This window comes from Melanotaenia boesemani, chromosome 15, assembly GCF_017639745.1.
Source record: "Melanotaenia boesemani isolate fMelBoe1 chromosome 15, fMelBoe1.pri, whole genome shotgun sequence".
Lineage (NCBI taxonomy): Eukaryota > Metazoa > Chordata > Actinopteri > Atheriniformes > Melanotaeniidae > Melanotaenia > Melanotaenia boesemani.
Genome location: NC_055696.1, coordinates 34,894,106 through 34,910,438, shown reverse-complemented (window position 1 = coordinate 34,910,438; position 16,333 = coordinate 34,894,106). Strand labels below are relative to the sequence as shown.

Here is a 16,333-nt window from a genome sequence, read left to right as displayed (position 1 = left end):
ATCTGCACATCTGTGATAATTAGTGCTATAGTGTCATGACTCTGCCTATCCTGGCAGTAGTCTGTGTGTGTGTGTGTGTGTGTGGGGGTGTGTGCATATGGATGTGGGCGTGCCTTCTTTGCAGGTGGAGTGTCTGACTCTGGCAGCAGGTTTCTCACAGCTGTGGATAATCTTCTCATCACCCAAACAGCATTTATGCCCTGGTCTGTTCACAAACCTCTGCCAGATCATCGCTTGCATTTGCGTTTCTTCAGTTTTCTTATGGTTCTTTGCTCATGACCTGTGTGAAATAACTTTTGATTCAACTCTGTTCAGAAGTCACCTGCCAGTTCACTGTCCCCAAGGACGCCACTGTTTTTGCCTGCCTGACTGCCTGCCTACCTGCCTGCCAACCTGCCCCGACACCAGCATATTTCCTTTTTTGTAAATAAAACCTTTTTGTGATTCAAATGCTTCTCGTCTGCTCTTGGGTCCTTACAGCCCCCATTATGACAGAACGATCCGGCCAAAGAATGGACCCAGCCGACGCTAAGCTGGACCCTCAGCTGGACAGGCTTCATCAGATCCTCGCCAACCAATGTGTGTTACTGGGACAACACACACAGAATATCCAGTACATTGGGGATCAGCAGCAAGCAATTCTACAAGAACTGACACAAATGAAGGGGAGCTTTGCTCAATCACCATCGGGGACTCCTCCAACTACTGCTCCTTCTGCCTCTGCTGATCATTCTGCCACTTCCTCGGTAAGAGAAATTCATATACCTGATCCACGAAAGTATTCAGGTGAATTGGGAAAGTGTCGCAGTTTTCTACTACGGTGCTCCTTTGTTTTTGAACAGAAGACACAATCATATGCTAGCAACACAGCTAAGATACATTATGTAACTGACTTGCTGGATGGAAGGGCACTCTCTTGGGCTGATGCATTTTTGAACAGACCCGCCTCTCAGGGCCTCACTTATGATACTTTTGCTCAGGAAATGAAAAAGACTTTTGATCTTTCAGTAAGCGGTAGAGATGCCGCCAAGAACCTCTTTTCGCTCAAACAGGGAAACATCAGTGTAGCGGAGTATTCCATCGAGTTCTGCACGTTGGCTGCAGAGTCTAATTGGAATGATGACGCTCTCTACGATCTTTTTCTGAACAGCTTGGCTGAAAGAGTGAAGGATGAGCTTGCTGCCCGTGACACTCCTCAGTCCTTCGATGAACTGGTTTCCCTGGCCATTCGCATTGATATCCGCTGGAGAGAGAGGCAACGCCTGACCCAGACTGAGCGCCAGAGGAGGTTACAGAAGGGAGAGTGTCTCTATTGTGGCAGAGGTGGTCATTTCATCCGGTCCTGTCTGGTTTGGCCAAAAGAGCAGGCCCGCCGGTGAGGATTGGGGCACTGGTGGGCCTGTCCTCTTGTGATCCTAAGACCCCCGCCAATACTCAGCTTAAAGCGACCATTTGTGTTAATGAGCAATCTTTTCCTGTTTCAGCTCATATTGACTCTGGTGCAGAAGCCTGTTTCCTCGATGTCACCCTAGCCTCAGAGATGGGACTTTCCCTACTCCCTTTGACCGCACCCCTTACCGCCAATGCCTTAGATGGCCGTCTTATTGCTGAGGTAACGCACGTCACCCCTCCACTTACACTGGTTTTGTCTGGCAACCAGCTCCATGTAATTCCCTCTCCAGAAGCTCCCCTGGTTTTAGGACATCCTTGGTTAAAGATTCATAACCCTCATATCAACTGGAACCTGGGTAACATAGTAAACTGGAGTTCTTACTGTCATCAAACCTGTCTCCGTTCTGCTCTTATACCCTCTTATCCAGCTCCATCTGAAACGACCTGTCCTTCCGATCTATCGATGGTCCCCACAGAGTATCATGATTTGTCCGAAGTGTTCAACAAGAGTAAAGCGCAGTCCCTTCCTCCTCACCGTCCTTATGATTGTTCTATCGACCTGTTACCAGGAGCCCCGTTGCAGTCCAGTCGTTTATATAATCTGTCCAAACCAGAAAGGCAAGCTATGGAGAAATATATTAAGGAGTCCTTAGCTTCCGGCATCATCCAACCATCATCTTCTCCCCTGGGTGCAGGTTTTTTCTTCGTAGAAAAGAAGGATAAGACCCTCCGTCCCTGTATCAACTATAGAGGTCTTAATAACATCACTATCCGTAATAAGTATCCCCTTCCTCTAATCAACTCTGCCTTCGAAGCACTTCAAGATGCTACCATCTTTTCAAAGTTAGATCTGAGAAATGCATACCACCTGGTGAGAATCCGAAAGGGTGATGAATGGAAAACTGCGTTCAAGACCCCTTTGGGTCATTTTGAATACCTCGTCATGCCTTTTGGTCTCACAAATGCTCCTGCTGTTTTTCAGGCCCTGATCACCAATGTCCTAAGAGATTTCCTGGACAGATTTGTGTTCGTCTATTTGGATGATATCCTGATTTTTTCCCGGTCTCTACAGGACCACACAAACCACGTCCGACAGGTCCTCCAGAGACTACTGGAGAACAGACTTTACGTCAAAGCTGAAAAATGTGAATTCCACGTCCTTTCAATTTCTTTTTTGGGCTACATTTTTGCAGGTGGGCAGATGAAGGCAGATCCCGATAAAATAAAGGCAGTGGTTGACTGGCCGACTCCTTCCTCGGTTAAGCAGCTCCAGCATTTCCTGGGTTTCACGGAATCACATATAGTTCTGTAATATTTGACCCAAAGGGAGCATATACAAGTTGAACAGAGGAGGTCCAAGGACTGACCCCTGGGGGACTCCACAAGTCATGGCCACTCACTCAGACTCATAGCTGCTGATCGGAACAAAATAACTCCGGCCTTCTAAATAGGACCTGAACCAGTTAAGAACCGCTCAAGAAAGTCCAACCCAGTTTTCCAGCCTGTGTAACTGGATTCTGTGATCTACAGTATCAAACACAGCACTGAGATCCAGCAGAACCAGGACTGATACTAGACCAGAACCAGGAGTGATACTGGACCAGAACCAGGACTGGTACTAGACTAGAACCAGGACTGATACTAGACCAGAACCAGGACTCATACAGGACCAGAACCAGGACTGATACTAGACCAGAACCAGGACTAGTACTAGACCAGAACCAAGACTGATACAGGACCAGAACGAGGACTGATACTAAACCAGAACCAGGACTCATACTAGACCAGAACCAGTCTTTTACCACTGTAACCAGAGCTGGTTCAGGGCTGTGATGAGGTTGGAAACCGGACTGAAATTTATCCAGATTTCCACTTTCATTTAAAAAGTCATGAAGCTGGTGAACTTTCTCAGTAATCTGGATGTAAAAGAGGTCTATAGGTGTTCATTATAGAGGCGTCTAGGGGAGGGGTTTAATGGCAGCCGATGCCAGCGAGCTGAAGATCAGTTTCTGCTGAGGTAAAAACTGGTTTAAAAGTGGGATGGGATCATGTCCAGAATGCATGTTGCTGGTTTCAGATGCCAAACTATTTCCTGGAGGATTTTTAAATCCACCACATTAAACTTGACATAACATCAGAATTATTTCCAGGTTTTAGACACAGACTAGTTTTCTTGTATGACTGTGTGGAATTAATATTTTGTCTAATGGTTTTAATGTTTTGGCTAAAATAGTTGGCTTTATTTCTCAGTGGAGAGGAGCTCTGGGCTGAAATGGAAGTTTTCCATCGTAGCAATCACAGAGAATTGCTGGCGTTCTTGTGGATCATTCCAGATAAATGAAGCTCTCTGGCCTTCACAGCTCAGTGTTATAGCTACGCAGGCTCTGTTTCTACAGCTCAGAGTCAGTCTGAAGTTCATTTTTTGCCACTTCCGCTCAGTTTTCCTGCTTTCTCTCTTTAGGCTGGTGACCACAGTGGTGTTTCTCCATGCTGGTTTATCTTTGCTCAAGGTGCTCCTGGTTCTTATCGGTGCAACCATTCAAGATGATGCAGGAGTCCCTCAGCTGACTCTGCTCTGGTTGTTAACACAGCTCTGCCTTCCACACACTGAGCTCTTCTTTTCATTCATGTTCCTCTTCCTAATCGAGTAGCAGCTGGTTGGACGTTCTGAGTGATCAGGAAATCACACTAAATGCAGAAATGCTCAGACAAGGCCGAGTCAGCGACCGCAGCAGAGGAAACATCACCACCTTCAGAGAGAACCAGGTCCAGAATGTGGCCTGGAATGTGGGTCGGTTCTTTTCCATGTTGCCATGGAAACGTCCAGTATGGAAGAAACTTCCTTCACATTCCCATTCGTCATGTTATCCATGTGGATGTTCAGATGAAATGGTTAAAATCAGTCGAGATAACCGACAATAATCCAGAAAATTCATCAGTAAAATTTTGTGTCCTGGACGTCTGGAGACGATTAAAACAAGATTTTAGAACCAGACTCAAAATAAAACTAAGATATTCGAATCAGGGGTGTTCATATGTGGAGGAGATTGGAACACTTGTTTAAACCCTTCCCTGGACACCTCCAGTAAAGCTAAAAATCAGATACGGTCTGAAGCAATACATATCAAGAAAATGCTCGAGGAAATGGGGATGATAGATGTATGGAGGGATTTGCACCCATTGGACAGAAATTATACCTTTTTTTCACATTCGCATTTGACATACTCGAGATTGGATTATTTCTTTATTTTAAACGCTGATAGACATAGAATTGAACATTGTGACATAGGAGTGAGAGATATTTCTGATCACGCTGGGGTGCACTTAACTCTTCACCTGGATAATGACCGTAAAGAAACATTATGGAGGCTTAATACTAGTCTACTGAATGATGATACATTCCATAACTTTGTAGAAAAAGAATTTAAAGAGTACCTGGAATATAACGACAACAATGACATCTCTCCTAGTATACTGTGGGACACTGCAAAGGCTGTTCTGCGGGGTAAAATGATAATGTGGTCTACTTACAAGAAAAAGGAAAAGGAGAGCTATGTAAAAAACCTCACTATGAAATTGAAATCCTTAGAAAAAGAACATATGGAAAGTAATATATTAATGCACATCATGGAAACAAAGCAAGAGTTAAATAAACTGTACGAAGACCAGGTAGAAAAGAGATCGAAGTTTATTAAACAAACTTATTATGAAAATGGTCCAAAATCTAAGAAATTCCTTGCTTGGAGGATATGTAAACAGCAGGCCAATAGATTCATACAGAAAGTAAAAAACCCACTTAATAATAAGGTATATCATAATCTTAAAGACATACAGAAATCTTTTGTAATATATTATACTCAACTATACACGCAACCCTGTGTAACAGACCAGGTAGCAGTAAATGAGTTTCTTTCCTTGCTTGATTTACCATCAATAGGAACAGAACAGAATAAAAGACTAACTCAGTTAATAACAGAGGAGGAAATCAGTAAGGCCATTTCAAAACTTAAAGGGAACACGATGGCGAGTGAGGATGGTTACCCAGCTGAGTGGTACAGACATTTCCAACACCTAATAATTCCACAGCTTAAAAATTGCTTCAACTATGTCCTTGCAGGTGGGGAGACACCACCGTCCTGGAAACGGGCTGTGATTTCGGTGATTCCCAAACCAGGAAAAGATAGAACAGCATGCAGCTCTTACAGACCAATATCAGTTTTAAATATTGACTACAGGATATTTGCGACTATATTAGCCAAGAGGTTTGAATTAATTATCCCAGAATTAACAGACACAGATCAAACAGGTTTCGTTCGAAATAGACAAACTCATGACAACGTGAGACGTGCCCTCCACCTTGTAGACAGAATGAAAAGCATAGAATCAACAGCTGTTAGTCTCAACGCCAAAAAGGCATTTGATTCTGTCAGTTGGGGTTATCTTTACTTAGTCTTGAACAGATTAGGCTTTAATAGCCAAATTGTGGGCTGTTTGAGGTCTCTGTATAATTCACCTTCTGCCAGAATTAAAATAAATGGTGATCTGTCTGATACAGTAAGATTAGGGAGGGGCTGTCGGCAGGGATGCCCCCTCAGCCCCATTCTCTTTGCGCTCTTTATTGAACCGCTGGCACAGGCCATTAGAGAACATGAAGGTATTACATGTATCACCATAGGGGATACAGCACATAAGGTCTGTTTATACGCGGACGATGTTCTCCTAACATTGTCTAACCCTAAAATCAGTTTACTCAATCTCTTACCCCTACTCAGGAAATTTGGCGTATATTCGGGGTATAAACTAAACCTACAGAAAACCCAAATCCTTTCATTTAATTATCAACCGTCGCACAATATTCAAAATATGTTCAAGCTTAATTGGGAAAACAACACTATTAAATATTTGGGTATACAAATACCTAAGGATTTAAACAGACTTTGAACAAAATTATACCATGTTAACCTCAGATATTAAAGCCGACTTATGTCGTTGGTCTTTATTACCAATGAATCTGTACAATAGGATAGACATAATAAAAATGAATCTATTGCCAAGGCTCCTTTACCTATTTCAGGCCCTACCAATATCTGTACCCTCCAAGCAATTCACTGATTGGAACAGGATAATCTCAAATTTTATATGGGGAAACAAAAACCTAGAATAAAAATCCAGACATTGCAATTACGAAAAGAGGAAGGTGGACTGGCCTTACCATGCTTAGAGGATTACTATAAGGCTGCGCAATTACGAGTGCTGATTGGTTGGTGTGACCCAGCGAACAAGGCTAAATAGAAAGAGATAGATCAGTCCTTTTTTTTAGACACCTCTTCAATCAATGCTGGGAGATCAGCCCCTCCTTAAAAAAAATTTAGATACGCACTTGTTGCCTACCTGGATAGTAGTACCTATAGGCACCTGGCTCAAAATACTTAAACATAAAAGAATTGAGAGGAGTGCCAGAATCCTGAGGTGGCCGGCACACAATACAGAATTTTTACCTGCAATTATAGATAGGAGATTCATACAGTGGGTACAAAAGGGTATCACAGGTTACTGGAAAATTTCAGATAAAAACGTGCTGAAAAGTTACCAGCAGCTTTTGGAAACACATGATTTGGAAAAGCAGGACTTCTTCAGATACCTCCAGCTGAGGCACTACTTTGACAGACATATTAAGTTTACTGATGAGGAGGAAACAGGCCTAATCAAAATCCTTCTTGATTCATGTAAAGGAAATGCCCCAAAGAAACAGATATCTGGGCTATATTCATGCTTACAAACAACAAAGAACTTTTCTACAGCGTATATTAAAGCCAGATGGGAAAAAGAAGCTAAAGTGACAAAACCTGAAGATGACTGGCTGAACATGTGTAAAGCAGCAATGATCACTTCCTGTTCAGGTCTGTGGAGGGAATTTACCTGGAAAAACATGCTACGTTTGTTTTGTTACACCAAATACCACAAGTAAACAATGTAAAAATCCTGCTAAAGCTCAATGTTGGCGGAATTGTGGCGTAGTGACAGCAGGACATTTTCACATCTTTTGGGGCTGCGCGAAGATTGCACCCTACTGGTCGATGGTGATAAGAGAAATTAGAAAAAAAACAGGCCTGGAGCTATTATCTGATTTCACTGTGATTTATCTTTGTAACCTGCCATGAGGTCTCAGAAAATCAGGCAGATACCTTCTGTTGATACTGCTGGCAGGGGTGAAAAAAGCCATAACCCGCAAGTGGTTATGTGAGGATCCTCCAACATTGTCAGACTGGACAGACATCATTAAGAACATTTATGCCATGGAAAGACTGACCTTTTCATTAAGACTTGCTGCTGATAAATGTAAAGAAAATTGGAAAAACTGGGATCTTTACCTAACTCCTTCAAATCCTTAACCCAGCACCACTTTGTATGAATGCTGTTGCTGTATCCTATTGCATTTGGTTGTTCTGTCCTTGTCCGTATGCCCCCTTGTTCGCTCCTCTCACATGGGTATAGATATACACATATAATGTGCCATTATCGACCTGGATGCACTGAATGTTTGTTAGTTGTGGTCTGCCTGTTTTGTTTTGTATTTGTCATGAAAAAGAAAACAAAAATTTGATTAAAAATAAAGTTTAAAAAAAAAGAACTGTAGCACTTGTGTCTTCTGTTCACGTTTCTGTCAGAAAAAGAAAATCTAAACTGAGAAATGATGTCATGAACTAAAAGACTTGTTGGACAGAGATCTGATATGAAGTCCAGCAGCTTTATGAAGTTTACACTGGTCTCTGTTGTATTCTGAGTTCTACATGGTCCAGTTACCAGATTAGATTGATTCACCCCACAAACTGACCGTGTTTGATTCCCTATTTTACTAACACAGGAATCCTACTGGGTCCAGGCTTGATCTCAGAACAGCTGTCAGTAGTAGCAAAACTACAGCAAGGACCCTGAACGCATCATGGCATGTCACCTGATAGTACCTGATATTACCTGACAGTACCTGCCTGCAGCACCAAAGAGCTCTGAGTAATGTCTGTCTTTCTTCATCACCTCTGCTTGTGTGTTCTGATTCTTTGATGTTAAATGAAGTTTGTTGTCTTCATATCAAACTGCATCATTGCTGTTTGTGTAGCTGAAATATCTCCCCTCATCGCTAGGGCCGCAATGATTAGTCAACGTTGTCAACACCAGTCGACAATAAAATAGTCGACAATGAATTTACTCGTCGATTATTGTCGACAAAAACAAAAAAACAATTAAACAAACAAAAAAAAAAAATCTACAGAGTGAGACACTGTCTTTTCCTATATCTGCTGAGAGTTGCACATGCCCAAATAAGTTCGTCAGGGGAAAAATATGGCGACCGACCAGGTAACAGAACGGTGGCAGAGGACGTCAAAAGTCTGAAATAATTTCACGTTTAACTTCAAAAAATAAATTAAATACATGTGAGATTTGTAAAGCGGACCTTATGTACCACAGAAGTACGTCTGCAATGCTCGAACATTTAAAGAGGAGGAAAGTTGGACTTACTTAACAACCTCATGTAAGATTTCAAAACTGGAAGTGAAATAAGATCCATTTATAATAATCATGAGATACATAATCCGATTAGTCGACTAGTTGTTTAAATAGTCGAGGACTAATCGACCATCAGAATGTTCATTAGTTACAGCCCTACTCATTGCCGCCAAGTCGGACTGATCACTAAGCAGTGGATGAACCATTGCTGCAATTTGCCCACAGGCAGAAGAAAAAGTAGTTCCTACATTCTGAAAGTATCATTCCTGGGGTGAAAGTCCTTAGGTGGCGTTGTCACTTCACACACTCGGTTGCCACACTGGTATAGGATTAATAGATATTTCACTATTGATCTGCACATCACTACTATTTATTCTTCTGAGATAGATCATATCGCAGGCCCGTTCACATTTCTTTTTTTTATTTGTTTCATTGGGACACCGGTTGTTACGACCCATATCAGGGGCATGACTGGGCGCAACATAAAAGCATGTTGGGACAGGTGTGAAAGTTGAAAACAGCTTGTTTTATTGGCACAAACGTAAACACCAAATAAAATCTGAAACAAAAGTAAACACGTGTTGGGGTTAGTGAAACTGCTGAAAGAAATCTGCCGGTTTAACCAAACTAAGAAAAACAAAAGAGTACACTTAAACTGGAGAACTTAACTAAATAACAAAGGTGCAGCAGTTCCCATAGACTAAGAGACGTCCGTCCCAAACAAAAGCCTAACCTAGCCCAACACAAACTAACAAAAGATAACAACATGGCTGAAAACGAACTAAGGCAGAGCGAGGCTTGAACAGAAACTGGGTGAACAACAAAGGTGAGCCCAAACCAAACAGACCATAACTAAATCTGCTAACAGATCCTGAACAGCCAGGAGTAACCCCGCTATAAATACAAAAAATGGTCCAATACCAAAAGGACTACCACTAAGCACAACAAACACCCAGAAAAGCATCGCTGCCATTCAGCCAAACCGAGAGATGAGACCGTATGTGCTAACCGGCCTCTCTCATACAAAGTGAGGGGAAACAACCGGTGCCGCCCGCTTCTCCCTCCCGACTCAACACTGCAGCAGCCCTTTATTTCCTGGTTATCCAGGAAGCTGCAGTTTGGTTTGTCAAGCGTGGAGCCAATCAGTGGGGAGGAGACTGGAGTGCTTCCGATCCAACCACTCAGAATGGATGTCAGGGCCAGGGATTTGCATGTACAACAAGCCCCAGCTGTCTGTAATGAGTAGCACTCATAGCACTGGGCCAAGAGTAATGTGGCCCACTGGGAATCCTCCCGAAGCTCCTGATTAGCCAGCATTGCTCTTGATGTGTATTTCAGCGTGAGAAAACGGAGGTTTAGCGTAAGAGCGTGATAAGTGATTTAAATGCATGAGTCTTAAAGCCAATGCAGCCCTGCCAACACCGCTTCTCTCCTTCCAGCTGTTGTGCCAGTAAAAGCTAAGTAAAGCTAGCATACAGTTGCATTGCTCTGAGCTTTTCTCTGGTCAGGCACATGTTCAGGATGTTTCCAGTCAGAAAAAACACTAATGAACTGTTTTTTCTTTGATGCAAACAACATGTAAGGGAAAAATGTTACCTGTAGATGGTGAATAGGTGGTCCAGTCTTGAGAGGCTTAATCCCCATTTGGAAGACAACAGCGCATTAGATCATATGTGAAGGAGCGCACTTTACCGCCCAAGTCCCATCATGGGTTGAAGCGAGATATTTGCTGGCTCTGTTGTGAAAGGCAGCAGCTCCACGATCAATAAGGACAGCGCGAGCATTTTCATTGACTGTCCCCCACAAAGCCCGGTCATAGACCTGATAAATCCACTGCAAGTTGGTGTGGCCCTTGCTGTAGCTGGCCTCAGGCTCTGTTGTAGGGCTATCGGTCGCCTCTTCCAGATCTCGACTACCGACTTAGCTTCCACATCTTCTATTACTTCATCCTCATTTTCCTCCCTTGATTTGACAAAGAACGTGTCTATAGAGGATACACTTCTTAATAAACACGCCTCCCTCTCCTCCTTTCCTCGCTTTCACTTCCATTTGAAAACAACCACTTCTATTATTCTCGCTCCTTCTCACAGCCTGCTACTACTCCCACAGTTTGGTTAGTTCAACGCTACAGATGGTGGACAGGGGGCAGGGCCGCGGGGCAGGTTACCATGGTTTCCACAATCGCACCACACCAATCAAATAATTCTGTTAAGATAAAAAATTGTATACATGTGCTTTTTATTGGTTATCGGCTATCATATCTAAAACTTAAAACAGGTCTAGGTTCAACATTATGTGTTCAATAAATGAGTTCAGCTGATACTGAATGAGCAGGTTAAGCTTGGTACAGACCTAAGGATTTTTTTAATCTTATGAGATTTTTTTCTGGTCGAGACCTTAAACGTGAAGATCAAAAAATCAGACATTAAACAGTTTAGATCATACTGTGTGGGGTGGCTCCGATTATCTAATCCCAGAACAACACACACACACACACACACACACAATGAAGCTGTCCAGCAAACAGATCTACAATCTAGTCCTCCGAGCCGGACATCTCACGTGACCAAATGTGAGCTAACAAAAACGTAGACGAAGAACCATGGCAACACCAGAAAACACAACACCCTGCTTGGAAGAGGATCTATAAAACGGGGAAATGAGGGTAGTCCTGGGACTATTGTTAACAAAAAAAGCCAGAACTGAAAAAAAAACCCAACAGACTGAAGACAGCGTTAACTTAATTTCCATCCTTGTTCCCCAGCCAGCTCACTCTGATTGGCTACATTCCACCCCACGTCACCATCCAGAGAGTCACAATTCAGAAGTTGTCAGCTTTCTTCACACACGTGAAGACATTTGGTCAAAATATGTTTAATATTTCCGATTGTCAGCCACAACCCATTTTGGAGCGGATTACGGAACAAATACGGTCGTAACACACCTCAGACCAAATGATAATTGTACAGGAAAATCTTATAAGATTCAAGATAATTGGGCGTTTGCTGTCCTTGGCCGGGAAGAAGCAAAATCGGGACAAAACAGCCCAATAATCTTTATGTGTGTACCAGGCCTTATTCCATCTTCCCTGATGGCACAGTACCAGGTATCATGGGGTTCAGAGTGGGAAAGAGTGGTTCAGGGAACAGAGACATCATTTTCACACATGGATCAGCCACCACAGAGCCCAGACCTAAACCCAATAGAGAATCTCTGGGATGTGCTGGAGATGGCTTTTCCACACTTCGTCAAACCTGGGCTACAATATCTAACAAACAGAACAAATAGGGACTAAAATATCAATGTCAGACCAAAACTTGGATAAAACATCCACAAACATCCGACCAAACATGAGCAAAAATATCCAACAATGTCAGACCAAACTTGGGCTAAAACATCACATATCTAAGCCCAAATGTGGACTAAATTAAAATAAATAATAAATATAAGAACAAATGTGGAATACAATGGGAATAAAAAAACATTTTTTAATTCCTCAGTGAGGAATTAACAAATTATATCAAATTAAACCTGTACTAAAAATTTTTACCATGTCAGAACAAACCTGGGCTAAAAAATCTTATCTTATCCAACAGTGAACTTTATCGGTGTAATCTACAATTATCGTGCAAGTTGACGTTTATCGGTGTAATCTGAAGTTTATCAGTGTAATGTGAAGTTTATAGTATAATCTGAAGATATCGTGTAATCTGGAGTTATCATGTAATGTGACATTTATCGGTATAATCTGAAATTATCGCGCAATCTGACGTTTATCGTGTAATCTGAAGTTATTGGTGTAATCTGAAGTTTATCTGTGCAATCTGAAGTTTATCGGTATAATCTGAAGTTTATCCGTGTAATATGAAGTTATTGTGTGATCTGAACTTTATTGGTGTAATCTGAAGTTATCATGTAATCTTAAATTTATTGTGTAATCTTACGTTTGTCAGTGTAATCTGAAGTTTATCGGTATAATCTGAAGTTTATCGGTGTAATATGAAGTTATTGTGTAATCTGAATTTTATCGGTGTAATCTGAAGTTATCATGTAATCTGAAGTTACGTGTAATCTGAAGTTTATCAGTGTAATCTGAAGTTATAATGTAATCTGAAGTTTATCAGTATAATCTAAAGTTATCGTGTAATCTGAAGTTTATCTGTGTGGTGTGAAGTTATTGTGTAATCGGAAGTTTATTGTCTAATCTTAAATTATTGTGTAATCTAAAGTTTATCGGTGTAATCTGAAGTTATCGTGTACTCTGACGTTTATCGGTGTAATCTGAAGTTTTTGTGTAATCTTAAATTATTGTGTAATCTGAAGATTATTGGTGTAATCTGAAGTCATCGCGTAATCTGATGTTTCTTGGTATAATCTGAAGTTTATCTGTGTAATCTGAAGCAGCTGCAACCACTGATGAAGTAGGAAGTGGCAATCAGATGTCAAACAGGAGCAGATCTGTAAACAGTAAGATTTTAGCATGATTCTGACTTTTAATGGATACAGATGTGAGGTGTCTTTTAGGGCCAAGCTAAACATTTATTACCTGAATGCAGCACTTCCATCAGTGCAATGAAACAGACACTGTGGCCGAAGAGGAACTACGTGTGTTGAAACTAAAACAGGAAGGGTTTGTCTAACACTCTTCATTCAGCAGCAAGGGTGAGAGGAACATTTTAACTGTCAGCAGCAAACGTTTGGTTTGATGTAAACTACCTTCATGCTGCTCACTATGAACTTTATGCCTCTAAAATGTTCATTTTTTCCCTCAAACACCAACACACTGGTGGACTACATGGACTACAATATCCAACATGAGGCCACAGTTTTGGCCAAAGCATTTTACACAGGTCAACATGACCCAGGACTGCTCTGCAATGGGTCACAGGGTGAATCTATCAATCCTGAGACATCAGTAATACAGTTGGTCATTTCTGACAAATCTAGACCTTCGGAACCAGATTTATTCAGACCCAGTCCAGTCAGATCCAGTCTAGTCAGAACCAGAATCAGAGCCAGACAGATCAATGATTCACCACTCCAACACAAAACTAGAAGTTCCCGACTCGTCTTATGAAGTGTGAGTCAGAAGTAATGATTAATTATGTCAATACTTGTGAATAATAATAAAGCTCAATGGGTCTGGTTTTATTGGGCCTGGTTCAGACAGGTTTTGGGTTGGAGTGGACTGGTTCTTACTGGGCCTGGTTCTCTTTGGGTCTGGTTCAAAAAGGTTTTGGTTTGGACTGGACTGGTTCTCTTTGGGTCTGGTTCAAAAAGGTTTTGGTTTGGACTGGACTGGTTCTTACTGGGCCTGGTTCTCTTTGGGTCTGACTCAGACAGATTATGTTTCTCACTGGAACTGGTTCTGACTGGGTTAATTCTTGTTATAAAGAACCTATTCCACATTTATTAATGTGTAACTAGACTGAACCTGAAGGTTCTAGAACACCAACACGACCAATAATTACCCACAAACCTTTTACCAAGTGAAGAACCTTATCTCGTCCCTAGTGACTCTCCATGAAACCGTAGAACCACACCAACAACCATACCACGTACTAGATACGTCTAAGTAGTACTAAGTACAACTTTAATTCAGAAAACAGCAACTATATTTTAGAGTCTAATAAAATTCTCTAACATCATATTATCTGTATGGCTTAATTTGATGTTTTCCAGGTCCCTCAGTTCCTAATACAGAAACTTTCCTCCTGCCTGGAAGACTTTTATAATTATCTGGTCAATTTTGGGGAGAAAAACACCCACATCCAAAATAAATTCTGTTTAATTCCCACTGAAACCAGAAAATCTTCCACTTCATAAAGCTGAATTAATATTTTTACCTTTAGCCTTACAATGATCTTTAAATTCTAGCTGTAACCCTACAGAACTGAATATTCCTGTACTAATCCTGGCTTATTCCTGTAGTACTTTTCCTCATATGTTTCTCTGTTGAGTAACATTAATTTCCTATATATCGTGTTCAAATGTTTCATTTGTTTCAAGACCTCATCCTTCTATTGATCAGAATTGATCAGTATTAATCACAATGAGTCTTTGTTTCTTGTAACTCAAAGGAAGTTGTTGCACTTATCGTGACACATTAAAACACACATGCACACAGGTTATTGATCCTCTGAGCATAAAATCAATCAACTTACAGATCAATGGTGGGATAAAAATTTGACACTGGGAGAAAAAACAAAAACAACACATGAGGCAGAAATAACCAATCAAATTGACTATCATTTAACCCGGAGCTGTACGTCTCTCAGACAGATACTCACTGATCTCTGGGTCTCTGGGTCTCCGGGTCTCCGGGTTTCCAGGTTTCTGGGTCTTTGGGTCTGTTGGTTAGTTTGCCCTCTGACAGTAAGAGTGGATCTTTATCAATGTGACGCTGATTATGATGATGAGGAAGTCCAAAAGAGGAAGTGGCTTGAGGAAGTGCAAGAGAGAGGGAGACCAACAGAGAGAGAGACAGAAAGAGAGAGAGAGAGGCCGAGAGAGCGAGAGAGAGACCAAGAGCGAGAGAGAGAGAAAGAAAGAGAGAGACCAAGGGAGAACGAGTGAGAGCAAAAGAGAGAGAGGCCGAGAGCGTGACAGAGAGCAAAAGAGACCAAGAGAGATGGAGAGAGACGGTGGCCAAGAGAGAGAGAGAGAAAGAGAGAGACCAAGAGAGACAGTGGCCAAGAGAGAGGGAGAAAGAGAGAGAGGCCGAGAGAGAGAGACAGTGGCCAAGAGAGAGAGAAAGAGAGAGAGAGACCAAGAGAGACAGTGGCCAAGAGAGAGGCAGAAACAGAGAGAGGCTGAGAGAGAGAGACCAAGGGAGAGAGAGAGAAAGAGAGAGACTAAGAGAGACAGTGGCCAAGAGAGAGGCAAAAGGAGAGAGAGGCAGAGAGAGAGAGAGTGAGACCAAGGAAGAGAGAGAAAGAGAGAGAGCTGCCGAGAGAGAGAGAGAGAGAGAAAGAGAGGGACCAAGGGAGAGAGAGAAAGAGAGAGAGAGAGAGACCAAGCGAGACAGTAGCCAACAGAGAGAGAGAGAGCGAGAGCGAGAGCGAGAGAGAGAGGGAGACAGAGAGATAGAGAAAGACACACAGACACACACACACACACACAGAGAGAGAGAGAGAGAGAGAGAGAGACAGTGGCTGAGAGAGAAAGAGAGAGAAACAGAGAGAGAAAGAGTGAGAACAAAAGAGAGAGAGGCCAAGAGCGCGACAGAGAGCAAAAGAGACCAAGAGAGATGGAGAGAGACAGAAAGAGAGTTTTGAGTTTCAAAAACTCATTAAATAAAATTATCACAACTAACCCAACAACAGAGCAAAAAAAAGAACATTAGAACAACAAAAAACTCAAACATACAGATCAACAAGAACCAGAAATTTGAACCATTCACACCTCACAGTATTTTAGCAACTACAGCCTAGCA

At 41.9% G+C, this 16,333-nt stretch overlaps 1 protein-coding gene across 1 annotated transcript in view; it reads right to left on the bottom strand.

The window, feature by feature from the left end:
- Positions 1-15,339, bottom strand: part of LOC121654683 (rho-related GTP-binding protein RhoG-like) — a 48,402-nt gene extending 33,063 nt beyond the window's left edge. The window contains exon 1 of the mRNA XM_042008919.1: positions 15,189-15,339. The gene's annotated coding sequence lies outside the window, so the exon portion shown is untranslated. The remainder of the gene's footprint in view (positions 1-15,188) is intronic.
- Between the last annotated feature and the right edge of the window lie 994 nt (positions 15,340-16,333).